This window comes from Oryctolagus cuniculus, chromosome 14, assembly GCF_051225735.1.
Source record: "Oryctolagus cuniculus isolate XC-2025 breed Fujian yellow rabbit chromosome 14, ASM5122573v1, whole genome shotgun sequence".
In the NCBI taxonomy this organism is placed as follows: Eukaryota; Metazoa; Chordata; class Mammalia; order Lagomorpha; family Leporidae; genus Oryctolagus; species Oryctolagus cuniculus.
In genome coordinates, this window is record NC_142880.1 from 29,385,907 (window position 1) to 29,413,802 (window position 27,896).

The window sequence follows — 27,896 nt, forward strand, 5'->3', positions numbered from 1 at the left end:
TTTGGCCAGAGTGTCTTGGCTTTCCATGCCTGAAATACTCTCATGGGCTTTTCAGCTGGATCCACATGCCTTAAGGGCTGATTCTGAGGCCAGAGTGCTGTTTAGGACATCTGCCATTCTATGAGTCTGCTGTGTATCTCACTTCTCATGTTGGATCGTTCTCTCCCTTTTTTATTCTATCAGCTAGTATTTGCAGACACTAGTCTTGTTTATGTGATCCCTTTGGTTCTTAGTCCTATCATTATGATCAATTGTGAACAGAAATTGATCACTGGGACTAGTGAGATGGCATTGGTACATGCCACCTCGATGGGATTGAATTGGAATCCCCTGGTATGTTTCTAACTCTACCGTTTGAGGTAAGTCAGCTTGAGCATGTCCCGAATTGCACATCTCTTCCCTCTCTTATTCCCACTCTTATATTTAACAGTGATCACTTTTCAGTTAAGTTTCAGCACTTAAGAAGAATTGTGTATTGATTACAGTATTCAACCAAAAGCATTAAGTAGAACAAAGAAAAAAATACTAAGAGGGATAACATATTAAGTTGTTCATCAACAGTCAGGGCAAGGGCTGATCAAGTCTGACTTTCAAATAAATAAATAAATATTTGAAAAAAATGTATTTGAAAGAGAGATAGAAAGGGAGAGAAGAAGAGAGACAGAGAAAGAGAGGTCTTCCATCCACTGTTTCACTCCCCAAATGGCCACAAGGGTTAGGGATAAGCCAGGCTGAAGCCAGAAACCAGGAGTTTCTTCAGGGTCTCCCAATTGGGCACAGGGACCCAAGCTTGCCAATGTGCATTATCAGGGAGCTGGATCAGAAGTGGAGCAGCTGGGACTCAAACTGGCGCCCATATGCAATGTTGGCAAGGTAAACAGCAGCTTTACCTGCTAGACTACAGTGCCAGCCCCAAGAATTAATCAATTTATACAATGGATTCAAACTTTTCAGACTCAGAAAAGGAAACATACATTTATTATGAATATTTACATCAGAAAATAGTTTTCAGTCAAACTGTAAAAAAAAAACTTTAAAAACTCTTATTTACACATGCACGCATAAATGCTTGTGGTTTATAATGCAGACATGCAGTCTTAAGGAAATCACACTCTAGGGTGTCTCAAGGGTTTCCTTTATTCTAACTCTCAGCTTCTTCAAACCTTATGAAGGACCAATATATTTGTTCCTTATTCTGTAGACCTAAATTGGATTTAATCATCGCTTCATATATAACACATCCCTTTTCCCTTCATCCCCCCACTACACACACAAACACACACACACACACACACACACTAAATTTAATTAAAATAACTGAAATGAAACTAGAGATAATTTGTTTTTTAAATAGACTGCCACATGCTCCATTTACATAAAACCCATTAGTTTGCATTAAATACAAATTAGCTGCTGATATGAATTAAATCACGTATAAATAGTTCAGAATAGCCGCAGAACCAGGCATTTTAATTAATATAACTGTTAACCAGATTTATTTGTAAGGTAATCAAGACTCTTACTCATTTATTCTTCAGTACAATGGGCCAGGCAGCCCAGGTCATCCTAGAAGGCCCCATGGTTTCTATAAGAATACAAATCCAGGAGAAAGATGGATGGTATTCTCTGACTTCAAATGTGCCAATGATCAAGGCATGTCAGTTTAGAAATCATGGCAAGCAGAGTTGGCACTGTGGCATAGCAGGTAAAGGTGCCACCTGCAGTGTTGGCATCCCAAATGGGCACCAGTTCAAGTCTCGGTAGCTCCACTTCCAATCCAGCTTCTGGCTAATGTGCCTGGGAAAGCAGCGAAAGATGGTCCAAGTGTTTGGGCCATTGCCACCCATGTGGGAAACCTGGAAGAATACCTGGCTTCAGATCAGCCCAGTTCCAGCCATTGCAGTCATTTGGGCAGTGAACCAGTGGATGGAAGACCTCTCTCTCTCTCTCTCTCTCTCTCTCTCTCTCTCTGCTCTGCCTCTCTGTAACTCTGCCTTTCAAATAAATAAATAAATCTTAAAAAAAAAAAGAAAGAAATCATGGCACCTGGAGAACAAATGAAGAATTCCCATGAATAATTACGAATATTTATACAATTTATTGACCATCTGCAAGAACCAGTTTTTCTCCTACTTCCATATTTAGTCATGGTTTAATTTGCAGCAACATATTTTAAAGTATGGAAAAATTTTCCTTTGTTGCTCTTCTTGACTATTTCGTGCATCACTAACACATATTTTGCAGTTAATAATAACTTTCCAGACGAATTAGAATTTAGAGTTTAGCAAGTGTCTGTTTGCCCAGACTCACTTTGTTACAAGGAAGTGAACCTCAGAGTCACTTGATACACATACGCAGGTGTACTCACACAGCGGGATCCAAGGCTCTAAGTAGACAACCAGACGGTCCCTGGTTCTGTGAAGAAGGCTGCCAGTAGCTTCAGACTCCGTCCAGTCTCTCAGCAATCCCAACTCTGTCCCAATCATTCCAGTGAAAATCACTTAAAATGGAGTAGCAGTTGCCTAAATCAATGCTGTCTTTGCCTGTGACAATCATTTTGGAAAAGATAACAGAACGCTTCGATTGCCCTATGCTGATTGTTCACCCTGAAGCTGAGACAAGGCCCAGTCCCAGCGGAATCGCAGCAAGTAAGGGTAGAGATGGCGTGTTTTGACAAAAGTAAAAAGTTGACTAATGGGTACCATGCAGTGGTTAAACAGGAGTAAGAACTCTGAGTATTCTTGTGCATGGAACAATGACTATAGATAATAATAATATACTGTATGTTTTTCTAAAAACAACAACCAAAAATAAGGTAGAAGAAAGGATTTTGAAAGTCTTCATCATAAAGAAGTGAGAAATGTTTGAGGAGAAAGTTATATTATTCCTGATTTGAACATTAGACAGTGTATGCGTACATCAAAACATTATATGGTACCTCATAACCTCGTAAATCTGCACAACTTTTATGTGTCAGTTAACAATAAAAATAAACTTTGGCACAGGCATTATGTTGCATTGGACTAAGCTACCATGTGGGACATTCCACACCACATCCCTTAGCAGAGTGCCTGGTTAGAGTCCCTGCTGGTTCACTCTTCAGATCCAACTTCCTGCTAATGCACATGGAAGGCAGACGATGTCTGTCCAAATACCTGGGTTCCTGCCACCCGTGGGGGATACCTGGATGGAATCCTGATTCTTCACTATGGCTCTGCCTGGCTCCTGCTGTTGTGGACATTTGGAGAGTGAAGCAGTAAACGGAAGCTCTCTCTCCCTCACCCCTCCTTCTCTCTCTGTCATCCTGCCTTTCAAATAAATAGGTTTTTTCTAAATAAAAGTAAATTTACAAACTTAAAATTTATTTGTTTCAGAGATAAAGTATGAAGGTGGGCTATTGGCATGGCTAATGCAAGAAAAGAAGCCAAAAGAATACAAACCAGTCTTGCAATCCTTGCTTGGATGCTAGTTTTCTTCAGTCACCTCATTTAGCCACTTTTTAATCAATCAGTAAAAAAAATCGAAGGAATGCCATCAATATTAACCTGCAAAACAAGCCCTAATGCAAGCATCTACAGAACTTTCAATGGCAGCCGTTTATACCCAGCAATTGAAGTACCATAGAGGAAACTTCATTAGCCTTCGATCATGCTCTTGGATGTACACTGGGAAAATATGAACTCTATGTCATGTGTGCATTCTGACCGAGGGTTGGGGAGGATTAATGAGACGCGTTTAATTGACTGGAACAAAAAGGCCTGGACATTTGCAAAGAAAAGTTTCACTTAAATCATATTACCAAAAAATTGACATAAAAATGCAGCATCTCAGATTAATTGATAAACTTAAGGTACTACTTATAATTTATACCCATTTTAATGCCAATATTTCATCCCGTTGTATCCTGTTCCTCACAATCTTAAGTTTGATATAATATGTGACAAATATTGAGATACCAAAGAATAGGCATTGTCAACCTTTTTTTTTTTTATCTTTTATTTAATGAATATAAATTTCCAAAGTACGACTCATGGGTTACAATGGCTTTCCCCCCCATAACGTCCCTCCCACCCGCAACCCTCCCCTTTCCCACTCCCTCTCCCCTTCCATTCACATCAAGATTCATTTTCGATTATCTTAATATACAGAAGATCAGCTTAGTATACCTTAAGTAAGGATTTCAACAGTTTGTTCCCACACAGAAACATAAAGTGAAAAATAATAGATGATTTTTTTAAAATGATGATGAAATCAGATCAGACCTATTGTCATGTTTAATCCCAGTGAGAGTCAAGTTGGGAATTGATAATTTCTTTTTTTTTTTTTTTTTTTTTTACAGAAGATCAGTTTAGTGTACATTAAGTAACGATTTCAATCGTTTGCACCCCCATAGAAACACGAAGTGAAATATACTGTTTGAGTACTCGTTATAGCATTAAGCCTCAGTGTACAGCACATTAAGGACAGAGATCCTACATGAGGAGTAAGTGCACAGTGACTCCTGTTGTTGACTTTACAAATTGACACTCCTGTTTATGGCATCAATAATCTCCCTATGCACCAGTCATGAGTTTCCAAGGCTATGGAAGCCCCTTGAGTTCTCTGACTCTTATCTTGTTTAGACAAGGTCATAGTCAAAGTGGAGGTTCTCTCCTCCCTTCAGAGAAAGGCACCTCCCTCTTTGTCAACCTTTTTTGTGCCATAAACTCCTTTGATACTTTGATGAAAATAATGGATACCATAGAACACTTCTAAAAATACTTCACATTAAAAAATCAATTTGTAGAATACAACTGAAACCAACTGTATAGAAGTAAAATTATCCAAAATTTTTGTAATTATAGTATTGTACTATATGTACATCTGTATTAACATATTACATAGAAATCAATACGCTGGGAGTATCATAGCTGATATTTTGAGATTCTGTAACTCAAATATGATATGAAAATATCTAATACTAATGTGGTTTGTGGCCCATATTCACAATTGAAGGAAATGTAAATTTCAACTCAAGGTTACTGAAAATAAAGATGTAAATTTTCCCATCATCAGCCATGGACCTCTGCCAAAGGACACTTGGTCATGACTTGAGGAGAAAAGAAAACCCTGCAAATCACTGTAATAAGGCCTGCTATCCATCAGCTGGTGGGCCTGAGGCAATTTTCTTATTCATCGCTAGTTGATTCCCTGCTATATTTTCACAGGAGCAATTCCAAACTTTATTACCCATTTCTATCCCAATCTTTGCTCCTTGTTGTTAACACTGCCTCCTACATTACTTAAAGAATGATCGCACAATGTCATTAGTTTCCTTCCTCTATACCCTAAAATGTTTTGGAATATTCTTCATTTTACCATTTTTTCTTTGTCTTAGGCAGAAAATGCCTGTCAGGTATGTAGGACTTAATGAGAGAAACCGAAGAACATAAAGACAAGCTGAGACTATCGTCATATTCCTGTAACTAGGACTTACAGAAAAAGGAAGACACTATTAAAGATGAGCTTGGATTTCGGTGCCCCATCCCTTACTTAAGCCCTGGGTCTAAGTATGTGAGGATCCACCTTCTTTCATGAAAGACAATGCAGTCTGGGCCTTCGTATGGAACTGCGAAAATTCATTTAATTAAAAATAGAAGATGAAAAATGTGGCAAGATCCAAGTCTACGAGACACAACACAGTATGAAAAGGAGAAAGCATTAGGGTAGTGGAGAGCAGGATTCCAACAAGGACGCCGGCCCCTATCTCCCATCTTGCTGCTTCTCTGACTGTTTTCCAGTTTGTTGGACTGCTTCTTCCTGCCTTACATTGTCTACGAGGAACACGGTTCACATGAGCAAGAGGTTTATTTTTACTTATGGTTTTTTAATATTACTCATTTGGAGGCTGGCATTGAGGCACAGGGGGTTAAGCCACCATCTGCAACACTGGCTCCCCAAATCAGAGCACTGGTTTGAGTCCTAGCTGCTCTGCTTCCTATCCAGCTTCCTGATCATGTCCTGAGGAAGGCAGAGGAAGATGCCCCAAGTCCTTGAGCTCCTTCCACCCACATGGGAGACCCAGATGAAGTTCCAGGCTGGTGTCACAGACCTAGCCCAGCCCTGTCTGTTGCAGCCATTGGGGAGTAAACCAGCAGATGAAAATCTCTCTCTCTCTCTCTCTCTCTCTCCCCCCCTCTCTCTCTCTCCTTCTGCATTCAGATAAAATAAATCTTTTTTAAAAGTACCTAAAAGATCAAACTACTTTTTAAAAGATTTATTTTTTTGAAAGGAAAAATTACAGAGAGATAGAGGAAGAAAGAGAGATCTTCTGTCCACTGGTTCATTCTCCAAATGGCTGCAATGGCCAGAGCTGAGCCAATCTAAAGCCAGGAGCCAGGAGCTTCTTCCAGGTCTCCTACATGGGTGAAGGAGCCCAAAGATTTGGGCCATCTTCTACTGCTTTCCCAAGGCATAGCAGAGAGCTGGATTGGAAGTGGAGCAGCAAGGACTTGAACTGGCATCCACATGGGATGCCAGGCAGCGGCTTTACCCACTACACCACAGCATCGCCCCCCCAATAAGGTTTTTAAGTTCCCTACTTTATCCTCTTGCTCTGTCTAGGGTTACATATGCTCTGTACTCTCTCACACTTAGAGTTTACCAGCCCATATTTAAGGAATTGATGTCTTCCCAAGCACATATTTTTATTAAAATTGGGAACATTCATTTTCCAAATGAGTTCCCTGCATGGCCCCTTCCATTGACTCATACTGCTTGCTTTGTTGTTTTCATCTCAGTTACTCTAATGCTGATGTTGAACCACCCTGATTTAAAAAACAAACAAGAGGAAAATAATTAGTTTATGTACTAAACTGGCATTTTGTTTGTTTGTTTATTTTCCATTTTAGAAGAGTTACTTTCCTCTCTCAGGTTTTTATTTCACTTAAATTATTTAACTTGATTTGAGTTTTTATCTCTCATTTAAGTTTTATTTAAACATTTCTCCTGTGCTGTGCTGCTCTGTGTTCAGAGCACGTGGAAAGACCTAAACCCATTAGAGGGAGAGACTATCTCTTATTCATCATTTTTATCTCCAGCATCTAATATCATGTCTGATACATGGAAAATACACAATAAATATTCCATGAATGAAAATAAGCCTAAGCAAAATGAATTAGGATGGAAGTCTCTTGGCAGAAAAGCAACAAAGTCAAATACAAATAAATTGATTGTGTGCAGCTTGGGATTATCCACCTAAATGGGATACATCCACTTAGTTACACAGGGCCGGTTTCATCAGAGATGAAGCTGCATATTCACCTGTGCAGATGTGTGGATATCGACATGTGTCTGTGTGCATAGACATCAGTCCTTGGGCATACGCTTTCTCCATCTCTACTTTCTATGCAATTACATCAGAAATATATCTTGAATGAAAAAGAAGCATTTTTGGTTAATTAGTGAAATAAAGTCTACCCGTGGGTAAGGTAACTTGATTTCTTAGATGCAAAAATGACTTAATTGTATATAATGTGTTTACATCTGGTTGATGCATACCAAAAAAGAAAGGTTTAGAAATACTACAGAAAATGTATATAAGATTCACCTAGGAAACTCAATTAATGTCTTCTTTTTGATTTTCATATAGTCAATGTAAAGCTATGGTGACATACTTTCCACTGGGTGTAAGCATTAGGGATCAGAGCACTGTATCAATAAAAAGATATACATGAGAGGCAGTGCTTAGAAAACTCAATCCCTTCACAGTCGACTGACATTTTGAGTCACAAGTGAGTCGGTCCAGTTACATAAAACATTGGCAGAGCATGTAGGAACTGAAGTGGCACTAACAGAAAAGTACAGCAAATGCTCCAAGTCCTTTTAATATCCAAAAGAGGTCAACCTTCCAGATGTTTCCACAGACTCATAAATAATTGACTACTGTTACAGTTACACTGCATTGTAATGGAATTAGACCTCGTGGCTAATACTAGTCGAGCAATATAAAATAGTTCAAATGAGGTGCAAGAAAAACTTAAAATCAGCTTGAAAAGTGCTTATGAGTCATATTCATATCCTTTTTATGACAATTTGTCTTTCTGGCCAATGTAGTATCTAGATAGCAAAGGTTCTCCAGTAATAAAGTTATTAAATAAGTACAAAATTACAAGTCATTTTTAATCTCTAGGCTGTCTCTGAGCACTGTAATGCATGTTGAACGTTTAGTCTGCTAGCAATACTCAGAGACTTAACACATAATATCCCCTCCTTTCTCTCTGAAGTTTACATTTATTTACTGAGTGTCTTCCTTTTTAACCCAGTTGTTGTCCAAAGGTCTCTGGAGACAACAGGCATTTAAAAAATTACCTGCTGTTGGCTTCTTTAAATCTCTGCTCCACTGAACAGTTCTGCCCTGGCATTTATTTGTCACACCTCTGAGCACATTCTTCTCCAGTCAAACCTTAATTAGCATTTTGATTCAATAAAAATTGATAGCAGGTACCCAGATGGCTATTTTATATATGTTTTTAAAGATTTATTTATTTACTTATTTGAAAGGCAGAGTTAGAGAGAGGCAGAGGTAGAAAAGAGAGAAAGGTCTTCCATCTGCTGGTTCATTCCCCAAGTGGCCACAATAGCAGGAGCTGCACAGATCCGAAGCCGGGAGTTTCTTTCAGCTCTCCCACATGGGTACAAAGGGCTCAAGGACTTGAGCCATCTTCTACTGCTTTCCCAGGCCATAGCAGAGAGCTGGACCAGAAGTGGAGTAGCCGGGATTCGAACAGATGCCCCTATGGGATGCCAGTGCTGCAGGCGGTGGCTTTACCAGCTAGACCACAGCGCCAGCCCTGCTATTTTATATTTAGTGGTCAGGAAAACTTGCATTAATGAAGAGACATATAAGTTGATATTTGCATGATTAGAAGGAGCCCTATCTTAGCACCCCAACTTCCTGCTAATGTACCTGAGAGGCAGTATATTATGGCTCAAGTTCTTGGGTTCCTACCCACCATGTGGGAGACCTGCATGGAATTCCTGGCTCCAGACTGCCCCAGTCCATCTCTGGAGATTGGGGACTTGGGGTGGAACCAGTAGATGGAAAATATCTCTCTCTCTGTCTCTCTGTCTCTCTCTCCCCCACCACATTCTGTATCCCCCTTTCTCCCTGTCACTCTGTCTTTCAAATAAATAACTAAATAAAACATAAAATCAAATAAATCATGAAAGAGCAAGGAGGAAGCAGATAGAGACACCAATGTAAGAGTATGCCGGTACAGTTCAAGGACAGATTTTAAAAAGCCAGTGTGGTTGAAGGGAGGTGAACTAGAGTCATGGGAGGAGAATAGAGGGAGTAGGAGAGGGCCTGAGCTACAAAACATGAAATTCAAGGTAAGGTATTCAGAATGCATTTTACATGAGATAGGAAAGCACTGAGAATTTTATGCAAAGGAATGGCATGAAATAATTTATATTTTTAAAGGAAAATTTTGATTGAAACATAAATTAACAACACCAGGGTACTTACAAAAGTTTTGGGTAAAGTGGAATTAAAAATAAGATGTGGCCGGTGCCATGGCTCATTTGGTTAATCCTCCACCTGCAGTGCCAGCATCCCATATGGGTGCCAGTTCTAGTCCCAGCTGCTCCTCTTCCAGTCCAGCTCTCTGCTGTGGCCCAGGAAGGCAGTGGAGGATGGCCCAAGTGCTTGGGCCCCTGCACCCACATGGGAGACAGGGAGGAAGCACCTGACTCCTGGCTTCAGATCAGCCATTTGGGGGGGTGAACCAATGGAAGGAAGGCCTTTCTCTCTGTCTCTCTCACTGTCTATAACTCTAGCTGTCAAATAAATTTAAAAAAAAAAAAAAGATAATTGGGGCTGTGCTGTGGCATAGCAGGTAAAGCCACCACCTGCAATGCTGGCATCCCATATGGATGCCAATTCAAGTCTCGACTGCTCCACTTCCAATCCAGCTCTCTCCTATGGCCTGGGAAAGCAGTAGAAGATGGCCCAAGTCCTTGGGCCCTTTGCACCCACATGGGAGACCTGGAAGAAGATCCTGGCTCCTGGCTTTAGATCGGCGCTGGTCCTGCCATTGTGGTCAATTGGGAAGTGAACCAGCAGATGGAAGACATCTCTCTCTCTCTCTCTCTCTCTCTCTCTCTCTCTCTTCTCTCTCTCTCTCTCTGCCTCTCCTTCTCTCCGTGTAACTCTGACTTTCAAATAAATAAATACATAAAATCTTTAAAAACTAAGATTATATTGTTACAATAAAATTTGAAAGCCATGTATAGTTGTATTCTTAATGTACATTTTCCATGAGTTTATAGAAGAAACTTCACATGTGTAATTTCAATGTTTTTGCACAAAAACAATTTTCTTGTAATTCTAGTTTCCACAAACTTGTGTGTGTGTGTGTGTGTGTGTGTATGTGTGTGTGTGACATAGAGAGAGAGAGATAAAGTGAGGGGAAGAGAGCAAGAGAGAGAAATGGAGTCAGCCAAGCTTGCTGATGGACTAGAGAGGCATGAAGGAGGGCCATATGCAATGTTTGGCTTGAGGAACTGAGAAGAGGGTCATGCACTTTTCCAACACAGAAGGAACTGGTGTGATAGCCAGAGCATGGAGCTCATAGTCAGAACTTGGTCCAGTGCCCAGGTCCCAGTGTGTGACACTTCATGTGGGTTAGAGTAAGGCCAAGAACCAGTAGAAAGCCTGAACTCAAGCAGGCCGCCAGGACTGTTGAGTTTATCTGAAGTTCTCTGACAATTATTTTTCTCACTTGAGAGAAAATGGAGATAGCTATTGAGCTGGCGTTATAGTATTGTTGGAATGATTAAATGAGATAACAAATTATGTTCTAAACTATCAAATCCATGTGAGAGCTGATTTAGCATGGTCAATGGCCTTCCCTGCAGTCTGAAGATAACCATGTGCAGCCCAAGTGTAGTAACTCTGTCTCCAGGTCACCCCAACCATTCTGTCGGGTTTGAGCAACAAACCTGCATGTATTGCAGTAACACATCACCCTTACAGCTGATACCCACACTTCTTACTGCACTGAAGACATGAACACAATTACAAGAGAATTTCTCTACTTTTTCGCTCCCAAACTTTCCACCTTAGCAGCCGTGTATTGATGGGTAGGGGTTCTCCAGTGCAACAGGACCAACAGGACATGGCTGTGTGACTTACTGTGCGACATTCAACTGACAAGCACAAGACTGGCAGTTAGAGACTGGAAACCTAGGAAAGCAACAATGTGGTTCCAGTCCAAAGGCCTGCAGGCTTGAGCCACAGGAGCTGCCACTTTGATTCTAAATTCAAAGGCAAGGAATAAGTCAATGTCCGTTTGAAGGCTGTCGTCAGAAGGAAATGCCCTCTTACTCATGGGAAGGTCAGCCTTTTTCTTCTATGGGACCCTCAACAGATTGAGTAAGGTGCACACACTCCAAGGGAGGCAATCTCTTCGTGGACTATTGACTCAAACATTAACTTCCTCCAGAAACACCCTCACCCAAAACTGTGTTTCACAAATGTCTGAGCCCCCTGCCCAGTGAAATTGACACATAAAATCAGCCATCATATTTTTTCTGCATCTTTTTCTCCTCTTACAAATTCACTGCAGATGCTTCTTGCTGAGGGCACACATTACTGGCTCTCAATCCAGTCACCCTACCCAAGGTCAGCACATCTGTAAATAAACTAAATATTTCAACACTACTCCTCACCACATACCAATCCCTGGTAATTTGTCCAGTAGCTACAGTCACAGGGTTGGTTAAAAAAAAAGGCAGAATTTTGAGGACAATGAAATACATGATCTGAGATCGAACTGATATTTGAGAACTTAAAATGCCATCAAGTTAATCTTATTAAATGGAAGATCTACTGGGATCAGGTCATAAATGCAGTCCAGCCCCAAATCTGTTTAGAATGATTGCATTCTTATTTATAGTGAGTCCAACTGTGAGTTACAGTGGCTCTACCTGATTGTTGTTTACCTACAACCTTGAGAATATAGTCCAATAAAATTAATTTTGTAGGTGGAAAAACTCTCACACATCACCCTTAATGGTAGGAAAAGGTGGGTTATGGAGACGAGAATAAGTGGCAATTTCTGAAACCATCCACTGCACTCACTTACCTTGGCCCAAACAATACACTGAAAGCTATATGGTACTGCAGAAAGAATAGATAGGGTTTCGGGTATGAGCGCTTCAAACTCTTACTGCACTCAGGGATTGAATCTTTAATTTTTCCATTCAATTCACTGTACCAGATCTTAGAAAAAAATGTGGAATGAACCAAGTGCAGGTAAACTGGGGAGAACTTTCCCAGGTTGTAGCCTCAATCATAGGAACCATACCAAATATGTCCTCATGAGAGCAGATCCTCTACCACTCTCTTCCACTTTGTTTACCGGTTGATCTTGTGGCAAATGCTTTCTTCTTAATCCCAAACAAGAGGAAAGAAGAAAGCAAATTATATTTGCATGGCAGACATAGTAGTTCACGGGCAATGTACTGTTGCAAAGATATTTTCTCTCTCCCCATTTTTATACAAATATGATCACAGGAACAAGATCATCTTGACATTCTACATGATGTCTGCGAGTCTACTAGGTTGATGACACCAAACGAATCAGATCTGGCAAGAAAGCAAGGAAAGTAGCCTGGGTACCCTAACACAATCCTTCTGTGGTGGTACGATGGAGATAAACCCACCAAAATTCCCGAGATCTGCCACATGAAAGACTTCAGGATGCAATGTGTGCTGGGATGTTGAGGGCACAGCCCCTGAAGTATAGCACAACTTGTTCCACTTTGCCCCTGAAACTGCTAAGAAAAAAGATGCAGTGCTTGGTGGATCACATTGGATTTTTGAAGCAAAATATACATACCAGAGATATGGTCATGCCCTCGATTTAAGTAGCCAGACTGGTGGATTGCTGATACCAGATTCCAGAGTCCTTGTTGGAATGTTGAATCATAATTTGGGGTTGATGCTTTAGTGTAGATGAATTCTTCATTACCTAGCTTTATTGTCTGTGTTCTCCTAGTAAAAGCTGCTCATTTCCATGACTGTATGTTCTGCACCCTGCACCCACCTGCTCCACTTCCAATCCAGCTCCCTGCTAATGTGCCTGGGAGAGTAGTTAATATATACCTGGGAAAGCAGCAGAAAATGGCCAAATTGCTTGGGCATCTACTCCCATGTGGGAGACCTGGATGAAACTCCTGGTTCCTAGTCCTCATTGTTGCCACCATTTGGGGAGTGAACAAGCAGATGAAAGACCTTTTTTCTTTCTCTCTGTCCCCTCTTTCACTGTAACTCTGATTTGAAATAAAATAATTTAAAAAATATATTTCAGGCCGGCACCGCGGCTCACTTGGCTAGTCCTTCACCTACAGCAAAGACACCCCGGGTTCTAGTCCCGGTTGGAGTGCCGAATTCTGTCCCAATTGCTCCTCTTCCAGTCCAGCTCTCTGCTGTGGCCCAGGAAGGCAGTCGAGGATGGCCCAAGTGCTTGGTCCCTGCACCCTCATGGGAGACTAGGAGGAAGAACCTGGCTCCTGGCGTCAGATTGGCGCAGCACGCCAGCCATAGTAGCCATTTGGGGGATGAACCAACGGAAAGGGAAGACCTTTCTCTCTGTCTCTCTCTCTAACTCTGCCTGTCAAAAAATAAAAATAAATAAATAAATAAATATTTTAAAAACTTTTAAAATGTGCCAAGGCAAACTGAATTTGTTGGAGTCATACCCCATAAAGAAGGGATGAATATACTAGATGGGCAGACATCATCATAGAGACAGAGGAGACATGAAGAAGTAAGGGAACATGACACCTGCAAAAGAACACAATACTCCTTCAGAATTAGAACCTGAATTGAAGAAAATCATGAACTGACATGACACAAAATTCAAAATAAGGATTTTAAGGAAATTCAACAAAATTCAAGGGAATACAGGTAGATTAAAGAAATGAGGAAACCAACAAGTTAGTGAGGAGCTAGAACTCACTAAGAAGAATCAACTGGAAATTTTGGAGAAAAGGTCTTCAGTCAGTGAAACAAAAAAATATGATTGAGCTATAACAGCAGAATAGACCAAGTGAAAGAAAGATTTTCTGATCTCAAGGACAAGAATTTTGAAATAATGCAAACTGAGAAAGCAATTACAAAGAATTTAAAAATTCTATACAAAATATGGAATACCATTAAGCAACCAAATATTCATGTTATAGGTTTTCCTGAAAGAAAAGAAAAGGAAAAAGTCATTGACAACATGCTAAATGAAATAATAGTTGAAATTCCTCAGGTCTTTTTTTTTTTAAACTTTTATTTAATGAATATAAATTTCCAAAGTACAGCTTATGGGTTACAATGGCTTCCCCCCCATAACATCCCTCCCACCCGCAACCCTCCCCTTTCCCACTCCCTCTCCCCTTCCATTCACATCAAGATTCATTTTTGATTCTCTTTATATACAGAAGATCAGTTCAGCATACATTAAGTAAAGATTTCAACAGTTTGCTCCCACACAGAAACATAAAGTGAAAAATACTGTTTGAGTACTAGTAATAGCATTAAATCTCAATGTACAGCACACTAAGGACAAAGATCCTACATGAGGAGTAAGTGCACAGTGACTCCTGTTGCTGACTTAACAAATTGGCACTCTTGTTTATGGCCTCAGTAATCACCCTAGGCTCTTGTCATGAGCTGCCAAGGCTATGGAAGCCCCCTGAGTTCACCAACTATGATCATATTTAGACAAGGCCATGGTCAAAGTGGAAGTTCTCCCTTCAGAGAAAGGTACCTCCTTCTTTGATGACCCATTCTTTTCACTGGGATCTCACGGAGATCTTTCATTTAGATTTTTTATTTTCCCCAGAGTGTCTTGGCTTTCCATGCCTGAAATACTCTCATGGGCTTTTCAGCTGGATCTGCATGCCTTAAGGGCTGATTCTGAGGCCAGAGTGCTGTTTAGGACATCTGCCATTCTATGGGTCTGCTGTGTATCTCACTTCCCATGTTGGATCGTTCTCTCCCTTTTTTATTCTATCAGCTAGTATTTGCAGACACTATTCTTGTTTATGTGATCCCTTTGGTTCTTAGTCCTATCATTATGATCAATTGTGAACAGAAATTGATCACTGGGACTAGTGAGATGGCATTGGTACATGCCACTTCGATGGGATTGAATTGGAATCCCCTGGTATGTTTCTAACTCTACCGTTTGAGGTAAGTCAGCTTGAGCATGTCCCGAATTGCACATCTCTTCCCTCTCTTATTCCCACTCTTATATTTAACAGTGATCACTTTTCAGTTAAGTTTCAGCACTTAAGAATAATTGTGTATTGATTACAGTATTCAACCAAAAGTATTAAGTAGAACAAACAAAAAAAATACTAAGAGGGATAGCATATCAAGCTGCTCATCAACAGTCAGGGTGAGGGCTGATCAAGTCACCGTTTCTCATAGTGTTCATTTCACTTTAACAGGTTTCCTTTTTGGTGCTCAGTTAGTTGTCACCTATCAAGGAGAACAAGTGGTATTTGTCCCTTTGGGATTGGCTTATTACACTCAGCATAATGTTTTCCAAATTCCTAACAGGGATCACTTTTCAGTTAAAATTTAAACACCTAAGAATAATTGTGTGTTAATTACAGAGTTCAACCAATGGTACTAGAACAAAAAAATACTAAAATGGATAAAGTATTACATTGTACATCAACCGTCAGGACAAGAGCTGATCAAGTCACTGTTTCTCATAGTGTCCATTTCATTTCAACAAGTTTCCCCTTTGGTGCTCAGTTAGTAGTCGCCGATCAGGGAGAATATATATTTGTCCCTTTGGGACTGGCTCAATTCACTCAGCATGATGTTTTCCAAATTCCTCCATCTTGCTGCAAATGACTGGGTTTCGTTGTTTTTGACTGCTGTATAGTATTCTATAGAGTACATGTCCCATAATTTCTTTATCCAGTCTACTGTTGATGGGCATTTGGGTTGGTTCCAGGTCTTAGCTATTGTGAATTGAACTGCAATAAACATTAGGGTGCAGACAGCTTGTTTGTTTGCCAATTTCATTTCCTTTGGGTAAATTCCAAGGAGTGGGATGGCTGGGTTGAATGGTAGGGTTATATTCAGGTTTCTGAGGAATCTCCAGACTGACTTCCATAGTGGCTTAACCAATTTGCATTCCCACCAGCAGTGGATTAGTGTCCCTTTTTCCCCACATCCTCGCCAGCATCTGTTGTTGGTAGATTTCTGCATGTGAGCCATTCTCACCAGGGTGAGGTGAAACCTCATTGTGGTTTTGATTTGCATTTCCCTGATTGCTAGTGATCTTGAACATTTTTTCATGTGTCTGTTGGCCATTTGGATTTCCTCTTTTGAAAAATGTCTATTGAGGTCCTTGGCCCATCTCTCAAGTGGGTTGTTTGTTTTGTTTTTGTGGAGTTTCTTGATCTCTTTGTAGATTCTGGTTATTAACCCTTTATCTGTTGCATAGTTTGCAAATATTTTTTCCCATTCTGTTGGTTGTCTCTTCACTCTCCTGACTGTTTCTTTTGCAGTACAGAAACTTCTCAATTTGATGCAATCCCAATAGTTGATTTTGGCTTTGACTGCCTGTGCTTCTGGGGTGTTTTCCAAGAAGTCATTGCCAGTACCTATATCTTGCAGGGTTTTGCCAATGCTCTCTAATAATTTGATGGTGTCAGGTCGTAGATTTAAGTCTTTAATCCATGTTGAGTGAATTTTTGTGTAAGGTGAAAGGTAGGGGTCTTGCTTCATGATTCTGCACGTGGAAATCCAATTTTCCCAGCACCATTTATTAAATAGACTGTCCTTACTCCAGGGATTGGTTTTGGATCCTTGACCAAATATGAGTTGGCTGTAGATGTTTGGATTGATTTCTGGTGTTTCAATTCTGTTCCATAGGTCTATCCATCTGTTTCTGTACCAGTACCATGCTGTTTTGATTACAACTGCCCTGTAGTATGTTTTGAAATCTGGTATTGTGATGTCTCCAGCTTCGTTTTTGTTGTACAAGATTGCTTTAGCTATTCGAGGTCTCCTGTGTCTCCATATGAATTTCAGCACCATTTTTTCCAGATCTGAGAAGAAGGTCTTTGGTCTCTTGATTGGTATTGCATTGAATCTATAAATTGCTTTTGGGAGAATGGACATTTAAAAGTTTCAATTCAGCAAGAAGACAAAACAATCGTAAACATTTATGTACCTAACACAACTACCCAGATATATACAGAAAATACTATTAGACAATATACCAATCACTCAGACAATAAAATCCATAATAATACATCAGAGTTGAAACATACTATCAAGCAAATGGACCTAATAGAAATGTACAGGACATTTCAGCAATGGAATACACATTCTTCTCAGCACGTGGAACATCTTCTAGAATAGACCACATATTAGTCTACAAATCAAGTCTCAGCAAATTTAAAAAGATTGAAATCATACCATGTATCTTCTCAGACCATAAAGGAATAAAACAAGAAATCAACAAGAACAATAAAACACTCATGAATCCTTGGAAATTGAAAAACATGCTACTGAATGATCATCGGTCACTAAAGAAATTAAAAAGAAAATAAGAAACTTTCATGAAATAAATGAAAATGAAAACACAACCTATCAAAACCTGTGCAATACAGCAAAGGCAGTATTAAGAGAGGAGTTCATAGCATTAAGTGTTTACATTAAAAAAAAAGTCTCAAATTAAATATTTATTGATGCATCTTGAAGATTTTGAAAAATAAGAACAAATCAAACCCAAAATTGGCAGTAGGTGAGAATAATAAGGGTCAGAGCAGAAATAAATGAAATTGAAAATAAAAATACAAAAGGTCAACAAAACAAAAGGCTGTTTTTGAGAAAATAAACAAAATAGATAAGCCTCTAGCCAGACAAACAAATTAAAAACAGAGAAAAAAACTCAAATATAAAATTAGATATGAAAAAGAAGACACTACAAACAACACCACTGAAATGCAAAGGACCATAAGAAACTACTTTGAAGAACTATATGCTGATAAACTGGAAAACCTCAAAGAAATGGGTAAATTCCTGCATTCATATAGCCTGCAAAGATTAAGTCAAGAAGATATAGACAATCTTAACAGACCTATAACAAAAAATGAAATTGCAGTAGTAATCAAGGAAGACTTTTCCATCAAGGAAAAGTTTGGTACCTGATGCCTTACTACTTTATTCTAGAAAACACTCAAAGAGGAAGTAACTCCAATATTCTTCAAACTTCTACAGTATCGAAGAGCATAGAACTCTTTTTATGAAGTCAGCATTACTTTGGTAATAAACTCAAACAAACACATGACACAAAAAGAAAACCACAGATCTATATCCTTAATGAACATAGATGCAAAGATCACCAGCAAAATACTAGCAAACTGAATACAAAATGACATCAGAAAGATCATACATCATGATCAAGTGGATTTATCCCAGAAATGCGAGGGTGGTTCAATATTGGCAAGTCAATAAATGTCATAAATTACATCAATAACAAGAGAAACAAACACCATATGATCATCTTGCCACCAGAAAAGCATTTTATAAGATTCAATACACCATCATGATAAAAATCCTCCACAAATTAGGTATAGAAGGAACATTCCTCAAAATTACAAAGACTGTATGCCCCTACCAACAGCCAATATCATACTGAATGAGGAAAACTGAAAGCATTTCCCATCAGATCTGGAAAAAGCAAGAATGTCCACTTTTACCATTATTATTCGGTACTGGAAAATCAGTACTGGAAATTTTAGCAAGAGTAATTAGGGAGGAGAAAGAAATAAAGGGCATTAAACGTGGAAAAGAGGAAGTCAAATTATCCATGTTTGCAGATGGCATGATGTTGTACATGGAAAAACCTAAACACTACACCAAAAAGCTGTTAGAATTGATAAACAACTTACAACTAAGTTACAAAATAAATATACCCAAAAAAGAAGCTTTTTTGTGTGCTAATGATGAACTCACAGAAAGTGAAATGGGCTGACGCCACGGCTAAATAGGCTAATCCTCTGCCTGCAGCGCCGGCACACCGGGTTCTAGTCCCCGTCGGGGCACCGGATTCTGTCCCAGTTGCCCCTCTTCCAGGCCAACTCTCTGCTGTGGCCAGGGAGTGCAGTGGAGGATGGCACAAGTCCTTGGGCCCTGCACCCACATGGGAGACCAGGAGAAGCACCTGGCTCCTGGCTTCAGATCAGCGCGGTATGCAGTCCACAGCGCGCTGGCCGCAGTGGCCATTGGAGGGTGAACCAACGGCAAAGGAAGACCTTTCTCTCTGTCTCTCTCTCTCTCTCACTGTCCACTCTGCCTGTCAAAAAATAAAAACAAAAAAAAGAAAGTGAAATTAAAAAAAAAATCCCATTCACAATAGTCACACAAGAAACCAAATATTCAGGAATAAATTTAACCAAAAAAGTAAAAGTTATCTACTATGATAATTATCAAACAGTAGATGAATGGATACAGAAACTGTGGTACATTTATACAATGGAATATTATGCAGTTGTGAGAAAGAATGAAATTCTGCTATTTGCAACAAAATAGATGCAACTGGAGGACATCATGTTGAATGAAATAAACAAGACCAGAAAGACAAATATAACATGTTCTCCCTTATATGTGGGAGCTAAAATTTAAAAAGCAAGCAAAATAAGAGACAAAAAAGAAAAAATGTATTGATATTGCTGCAAAAATAGCTTTGTAAAACTTTGTTTTATAACTGTCAAACCAATGATTAAGAATCTTGTACTACTATGATTTTAATTGTGATTACTTTAAAATTTACTGTATATAGGTGAAATGGTCATTTTTCCATTCAAATATTGTTTACAGCCATTGCCTATATTCCTACTTTTTGCTTTTTACTTGTTAAACTTCTTATTGGGTGAAGTATCAAGTCTTTTCACTGTAATGTAATTTTAAAATATGTTATCTCAAAGACTAAATAAATGGAATGAGGAAAAGAAAGAAGGTGGGAGAGAGAGAGGGAAGAGGGGAATACCATTATGTTCTTAGAATTGTGTCTACAGATTACATTGAATCTGGTAAAAAGTAATTTAAACTTAAAAAAAAAAAAAAGAAACTGCATATACCATAAAAAAGATTAGGGATTACTAGTTATTTAGTATAGAAGAATATAAAGTAAATAACTTAATATATCAGATTATAAGCAATATTATTTGCAAGAGATAATTTAACCTGAAAATGTACATAGTTTCAAAGTTAATTAAAAATTAGGTACTTAGATCTCCGGAGAAGTTATGAAGTACAGCCATTCTCAAGTTCATAAAAACATCCTTTCTACATGCTCCTTGGTTCAGTCACCAGAAGATCATGGTGGCCGAGGTGTATAACTGACCTTGTTACATATTCATTCCTTATTCATTCCTATAACTGGGCAGAGGCAATTGGCCAGTTACCTTGTATCTGTGGTTTCTGTGGATGTGAGCTGATGTGCCATGCTGGCATATTCCTTCTACTTTCCAGACTTAGAGTGCAATGAACAACTGTTTAAAGCTTCTGCTTAAAAGTGCTGACAGTAATATTCTGTTGTGTCACACAGCAGTCAGACACACCAAAGTCTGAAACTGTGTTTAACAAAATCTGACTTCGTTTATCAAGAAAGCAATCTTTCCCAATCTATTTTCAATGTTAAATGACTCTACTCATAGATATATATAATATATATATATTTCATATATATATATATATTCTTCATAGTTCTTTGCTGACTATAATTAAGTTTTCATTTTTCCTTTCAAATTTTAGAGAATTTCTGTTATGATTGTATTGGTGGACAAAGTCATCAAAACGTCATCAGTCCATACTGTATTCTCAGTCAAGAAGCTTTCTATGATGTTCTGTTACGGTCACTATCTCCAAATTAGCTTTGTTGCCAGTCCATTCCCAACAGAAATTCTTTTTTTTTTAAGATTTATTTTGTTTATTTGAAAGACAGAGTTACAGAGAGGTAGAGATAGAGAGAGAGGTCTTCCAGCCGCTGGTTCACTTCCCGGATGGCCACAATGGCCGGAGCTGCAATGATCCAAAGCCAGGAGCCAGGAGCTTCCTCTGGGTCTCCCACGTGGGTGCAAGTGCCCAAGGACTTGGGCCATCTTCCACTGCTTTCCCAGGCCATAGCAGAGAGCTGGATTGGAAGAGGAGCAGCAGGGACTAGAACTGGTGCCCATATGGGATGCCTGAGCTTCAGGACAAGGCATTAACCTGCTGTGCCACAGCACTGGCCCCAACAGAAATTCTTTGAGCATCAGTTTCCCAGTAATTTTAATTAATTTTTGTGATAAATGAAGTATTTTGCTTTTAAAAAAATGTATTCAAAAGTTAGAAAGACAGTTAAAAATTTAGGAAGAGAGATAAAGACACAGGAACAGAAAGCAGAACTCCCATCCACTGATTCACTCCCCCAACTGCCTGCAATGGCCAAGTGCTGATCAGGGGCTAAAGCAAGGATCCAGGAACTCAAATCAGTGTTTCAGGTGGGTGGCAGGGACCTAACCACTTGAGCCATCACCTGCTGCCTTCCAGGAGCTGTATTAACAGGCTGCTGGAAACAGGTCTCAGAGCCACAACTCAAAACCAGGTACTCCAATGTGAGACATGAGCATCTTAACCATAGGCCAAAACCCCATGATGAATGAAGCATTTTAAATACTCATAGCTTTCTGTAAATCTACTTCTTATTAGTTAACACTTGACAAAGTTTGTTATGTTAAAGTTTTATTTATGATTACTTTTGGTCAATTATTTGAGAAAAACGTCAAAAGGTGAAAAGGAGATATTTATCAGTGTCTTTAGTTCAAGCTCATTGTTTTTGAATTGTCACAATTCTGTCTAATATCATATCTCCATATATTTATAGATAGATACAAACATATTGCAAATGAAATAACCCACCCGAGATCGCAGACACCTGAGCTGCTCCTTCCCTTGACTTCAGATGGCATTGAGGCCTCTGTTTCCAGGGTGTTTCCTCCTGTTTGTGTGCAGCTCCGTGCTTTGCCAGTGTTACTCTTTCGCGTTGTGTACTGGTGTAATAGAAACCTATCATTTCCTTGAAGTTATATTATTTTACAGAAATAGAAGACAGAATTGTTCTCTTAAGGGAAAAATGAAAACCCATACAATAAGTTTAAACAAAAGTTGAGGGTTTATTGCAGCCACGAAAATCAGAGCCAAGTGTTCAATTGCTGGTGTTCACCACCATCAGTCGGGATTTCAGAAAGAGCTCATCTTGTCGATAAACTTACTAGCCTTTATGGTTTTCACTATAGCCAAATTTCCTTAACCTTTGGCATTGGCTCCTAAAATCTCTCTTTCAACTTCATGTACTCTGAAGCCTGTTGCCAACTTATTACATGGCATTGTAATAATTTACATCATTAGATACTGGGATGAAAGACACATAGTTTAAAAATCATGTAAGATTCACTTTCTTTGTTTTTTTTTTTCTCTTCTTTTGTTTGCTTCTCATTTAATACTGCACAACACAGAACCCCAGAGCCATAATTAAATCTAAATAATTCCTCTCCATGTTTCCTGTGTAACCATCTATCAGACCAAGCCCCTCCAATACATGCTTGAGCTAATTTGTATAAAGCGATTTTTTTAGCAGGTGATTTTTTAAGTACAGGCATTCAAATGAAGGAAATAGGGGGGAGACACTCCAATATAAAGACATTGTGGTCCTACTCTGATCATTAGACGTTCTCACCACCAAATCTTCCTTGCAAGAATTCTACTTCAGTTGTCCTATCCCTACTCACTGCTAAACACACTACATACTGTCATAGACATGGAACACTGCCCATTCCCTGTGATTCCTCTATTTAAAAATGCTGTCTCTCACTCCGAGTCTTGCACTAATTAACTCTATCCAGGTTCCAGTGATAAACAGGGGAACCAGGAGGAGTGCAGAAACAGATGTTCACTATCTTGGGCCAGGTTCCCACTCCAACTTGCTTCATTCTTCATAGTATCTCTTCCTCCTTGAGATCAGTCCTTCTTGATATGGAAGACCCTCCTTCTCTATAATATCCTACTCTGTGGATCAAACCTAGATGTTCTCTCTTCTCCCTCTGTTTCTTTCAGCTTCTTCATAACAGTGGGAATTGATTTCCATATTTCCTATTAGAGTGAAGCACTTTTATTCCATCCATATGTACACATTTTTAAGCATTTGTGTGTACTTTATCTTCATTCATGAGAAAACTTACTCAAATTGGAAGAGTCCATTCCTGACCACTGCGTGAAGGAAATGAGTGAAGACACCACACCCTCAGGAAAGATGCAAAGAACCTCAGAGTAGACTAGGCATTAAGTTAGACATCTTTACACGTACACTATCTCATTTAATCCTAAGATCAGAAATGTAGGAACTGGTATCATTATACACAAATGCTAATTTCCAAGAGGAAAAAAAAAAGATTTGAGGCTGGTCTTCTAACTAAATCTTATGCTTTTATATTAACAACTGGGCTTCTTAGTACTCAAAGTAGTTAAAAAAATAATGCATGTTAATTACACATCAAAGACTTATTGAGTTCACATCAAAAGTCTCTTATCAATGGGAACCTCGGAAGGCCATGGTTGTAGGTCTGTAGGATGTGGAGCAATAGCAACTCCATCCCCACACTTTGAGTTACTTCCCTCCCACATTTAGCATTATCAAAGTACCCTAATAAGCAAATCTGGCTCCATAAAAATGACATTGTAGTTACACTTGCTTGGTTGTTGAACAGCAGTTACAGTGTAATTAGTGCCACTTAGTGGAAAGCGTTACCGAAGTGCATATCGTTATTAATCAAACTCCAATATAAAGCTAGCTCCAGTAATAATGAGTGCAATTATGGGCTGATGAACTGTTAAACTTGAAAACTGACCCTAACCAAATTTTCTTTCTTCAGAAAGTCATAAAACTCAAAGAGCTGAAAATCACTTTATTTCTCTGGGCTCCCTTGCCACAAAAACAACCTGGGAGATATTTTCTCATGTTCCATGTTTTATAATTTCATGCACACTGAAGCTTCTAAAGTGGTGTGAGGATTGGAAAATGTGACCCATAAAGATAGGGTCAACGCTAATCTGAACCTGACAAGATTTGATTCAGCCCAGACACTACCTTCCAGCCAATGTGGAATCTGATGCAATCGCTTTGGCAGAGTTTCACACACACACACCAACATCAAACATCAAAAATATTCGTTGAGCCTGAATTAGCCAACAGGTAAATTCAGGTGCATGATGAAACACTTGTTCCTTTAAAAGTACCTGACAAACTCCCCACAGACTTAGTAAGATCGTAAGATTCCCAAGTTGGGATTCACTAAATCTTGCAATGACTACTTGAGAAACCCTTCATGGCATCTACACTCCGTAGTGTTAGAAATCATGTTTACAGTTTATATAATGGGTGACGTGTTTAAAGCATGGTGTATTGCCTGGCCTCATTTCAGCCCCACAAATCGTTCCACTTACACTCTTTTGTAAATGAAGTAGCCTTGCATTTCCCCAGCAATCCTGGGAATGTTTTCTCACTCTTAAAACGTCCTGAATGCTTCCGCAGGTGCATGAGCTGGCTGTCTCACATTATCTGATCGCCGAGGCAGAAAGTTCCTGCACGGAATCATGGGTTTGCATTTTCTGTGTGCTGTCAGGATTGGAAAGGTTTATCAAGTGAATAGATATCAATAAAGAGAATTGAAAGAATTTGCTAGATCAGGCACTCCTGAACCATGTCCAGCAATGTATAGCCTTGCTGATGTGAACTGAGTTTGGAATAAGGAAAAAATGCAGAAGGGGGAGAAATAAAGAGAAAAGAGAATTAAAGACTAAATTTAATTGCATGATCTTGTGGCTAGGGATGAAAACAACATTAAAATGGAAGCAAACATGTAGAAATGGAGTCCAGAGAATTCTGTTATTTTTACCCCACTGATACCCAAAGAATTAAGCCAAACTCTAACAGACACTCAACAACCTTCTGTGATTTGGCACCAAGCTCTTGTGCCAGTCCTTTGTCACACATCAGAGCAAGGGCCTATTCCTGGATTGATAAATACATCTTCTGTTAGGCTTTCCTTGACTCATTATTGCACATTATTATAAAAGCTTCTTACAGCAACATTCTCACGTTGGGTGTGTGCTTGCTATCTGGAAGGTTCTGCCAAGAGAGGGAGGAGGATGGGGAGAGGAGCAAAGGGCAGAACCACCAAGGGAGAGAATTCAGCTCAATTCCTCTGATTCAGTCTCCTCTTAACAACTCTCACTATGTCTCAGCATAATCAATAATTCCAAATGCATTCACCAATAATGTTCTCGATCTAGTAGGCTCAGATGGGCACCATTTCCTTACCGGCTAAAGAAACAGATGAAAAGCTTTTTAAAGACAAGAATGTTAGCTAAATTACCCCCATTGCAATATAGTTATTTCCCTGTCGTGTTTCAAATGTTTTCCACTTTATGAATTGAGTTACTTTGATTCTGAAGCTATTCCCAGACAAAAACCTTCCATTTATCTGAGACACACTCATTTGCAATATGCTTAAATAAATGCTCATGCACATATTACTCACATATATCTGATGCACTTCAGAAAACATACTTTAAAAACAAGACATATTATAGTTTTAATCCACCATTTAGCCATCAATGTTTCTGAAAACAATCCCTCCCTCTACTCTCTATTATTAAATTTTAAATACTTCAAGCAGCATCATCACTTTCAAATTGTATATTTACTGTCGTGCAAATTTTGTAAAGTTTTCATAACCTTTTTGATTGGAATGTTTTTTATTGCTACTAGAAGTTTTGTAATGATTGTGCCTTTCAAAACGGTCAGGTTCTCTGTGGAGACCATCAGAAATCCTCCTTTTTGGCCCTCTACATTAGAAAGTCCTCAAAGTACTCAAGGAAAGACACACTTAGCAAGGATTGTCTTTATCTGAATAGCATATTCTGTCAAAGAAATACCATCTGCTAATGGTGACTTTGCCTTCTACACAAGTGAGTATTTTTTATTGGTGCCTGAGCTGCACATACTTGGCTCTTCACTTCCCAAAAACATTGTTGATTGAAGCAATTTCTGTATTTTATAAAGAGGCAGCAAACAAAACTCATACAGATTACAAGAAAAATTGGGATTGCCTTGGATGAAAAATTAAACCAAAGTGATGGCTCCATTAACATGCATTTAAGAATTCAAGTGATTACTGCATCTTGTATAGAGATCTCACTTTTATATATTCAACATGTTTTTTCCCAACATTTTGATTTCAACTTTAAAAATAATTTTATTATTGGAAAGCAACAAAATTTAGAGGAATACAAAGAAAAAATAATCATCACCCATAATAACACCATCTGGAACTAATCCTTATTTTTATATTGTCATATTTCCTCACAACTGTAAAAGAAAAATTAGTCTGTTGTCATACTCACAGGAACTCAAATAATCCTATTGCATATAAACAAAATTTAAAAATCACCCCAATTCGACCACCAAAAATTATGATTATTATAATATTATAAATATTTCTCTAGACAAATAGCATCATCCCTAGGTATCTGTAGGGTTTGGAAACAGCACCCCCCATGGACACCAAGCTCTTTTATTGAAAATGGCACAGGGACGGTGCTGTGGCACAGAGGGTTCAAGTGCCACCCGGAGTCCTGGTTGCTCCATTTCCAATCTAGCTCTCTCTGCTAATGTCCCTGGGGAACCAGTGAAAGAGATCCAAGTGCTTGGGCCTCTGCCACCCACATAGAAGACCCAGATGAAGTACTTCACTCCCGGCTTTGGCCTTGTCCAGAGTAAGTCATTAAAGCCATTCGAGTAGTAAACCAGAAGATGGACAGAGTCTCTCTCTCTACCTCTCAAATAAATAAATAAATGTTTTTAAAAAGAAAAAATATAAAGGGCAAGCATAGCATGCTGGCCTCAAGCACTGGACCTGTGAAGAGTGTGCTATGTGGCAGTGAGAGACTTTGGCAGGCATGGCTCCTGGTGTCCCAGCAGCAAAGTTGGGATTGGCAAAGGTACCCAGGCACCTAGATGGGCTTAAAATTGCTGGGTTTGCCATTTGGCCACTGTGGACATGTGGAGGGCCATGGTAGATCCTGGCTCGGAGCTGAGAAAAAGCCGAAGGCAGCTACGGGTGCTGGGAAACTGATGTGCGATGAACTGGCCATGGAGCCACTTGAGGCGGGGCTGGAGACCCCTTCAGGAAGAATAGTTTTCTTCTAGATGGCTTCCCTCAAGGGACTCAATGACCTCATGGAAAAGAGGGACAGAACTTTGAATCTGTAACTGAATTCAGTATCCCAGACTCCCTGCTGACCCCGAGAATCACAGAGAGGCTGATTCACCCTACAAGTGGTCATTCCTACCAGGAGGAATTCAACTCCCACGGGAACCCATGAAAGATCACCTCCCTGGGGCACCCTGATCTGTGATCAGATGATAATGAGAAGGCCCTGAAAATCCACCAGACGCCTGCCATACTTAGACCACCCTGCTTGAGTAACACAGGAAACAGGACCTACTCTGCCATAGTGTGTCGCAAACCCCTGATGTCATATCTGTGTGCGTCCTGGCAGCCTTCTCCAAAGCCGCATCACAGTAACAGAGGCCAGGCGACACAGTTCCACTGCTCATCACCCCACTGTGGGCTCCCTGCTCTTAGGTGCTGGGCAGAGGTGAAGGTTGGAGAGGGAGGGTTGGGGAAGAGCTAGAGGATTTGGAAGAGCAGCAGTGTTCTTATAGTGAGGCAGCTTATTTTACACACAGGTGGGAATTTTAAAAGTGTAAGTAAAGGCAAACATT

General features: G+C 39.4%; 1 pseudogene; it reads left to right on the forward strand.

Annotated features, from left to right (window-relative positions):
- Nucleotides 1-2,530: 2,530 nt before the first annotated feature.
- Nucleotides 2,531-27,696, forward strand: LOC127492806 (adenylate kinase 2, mitochondrial pseudogene; annotated as a pseudogene).
- The last annotated feature ends 200 nt before the right edge of the window (nucleotides 27,697-27,896 follow it).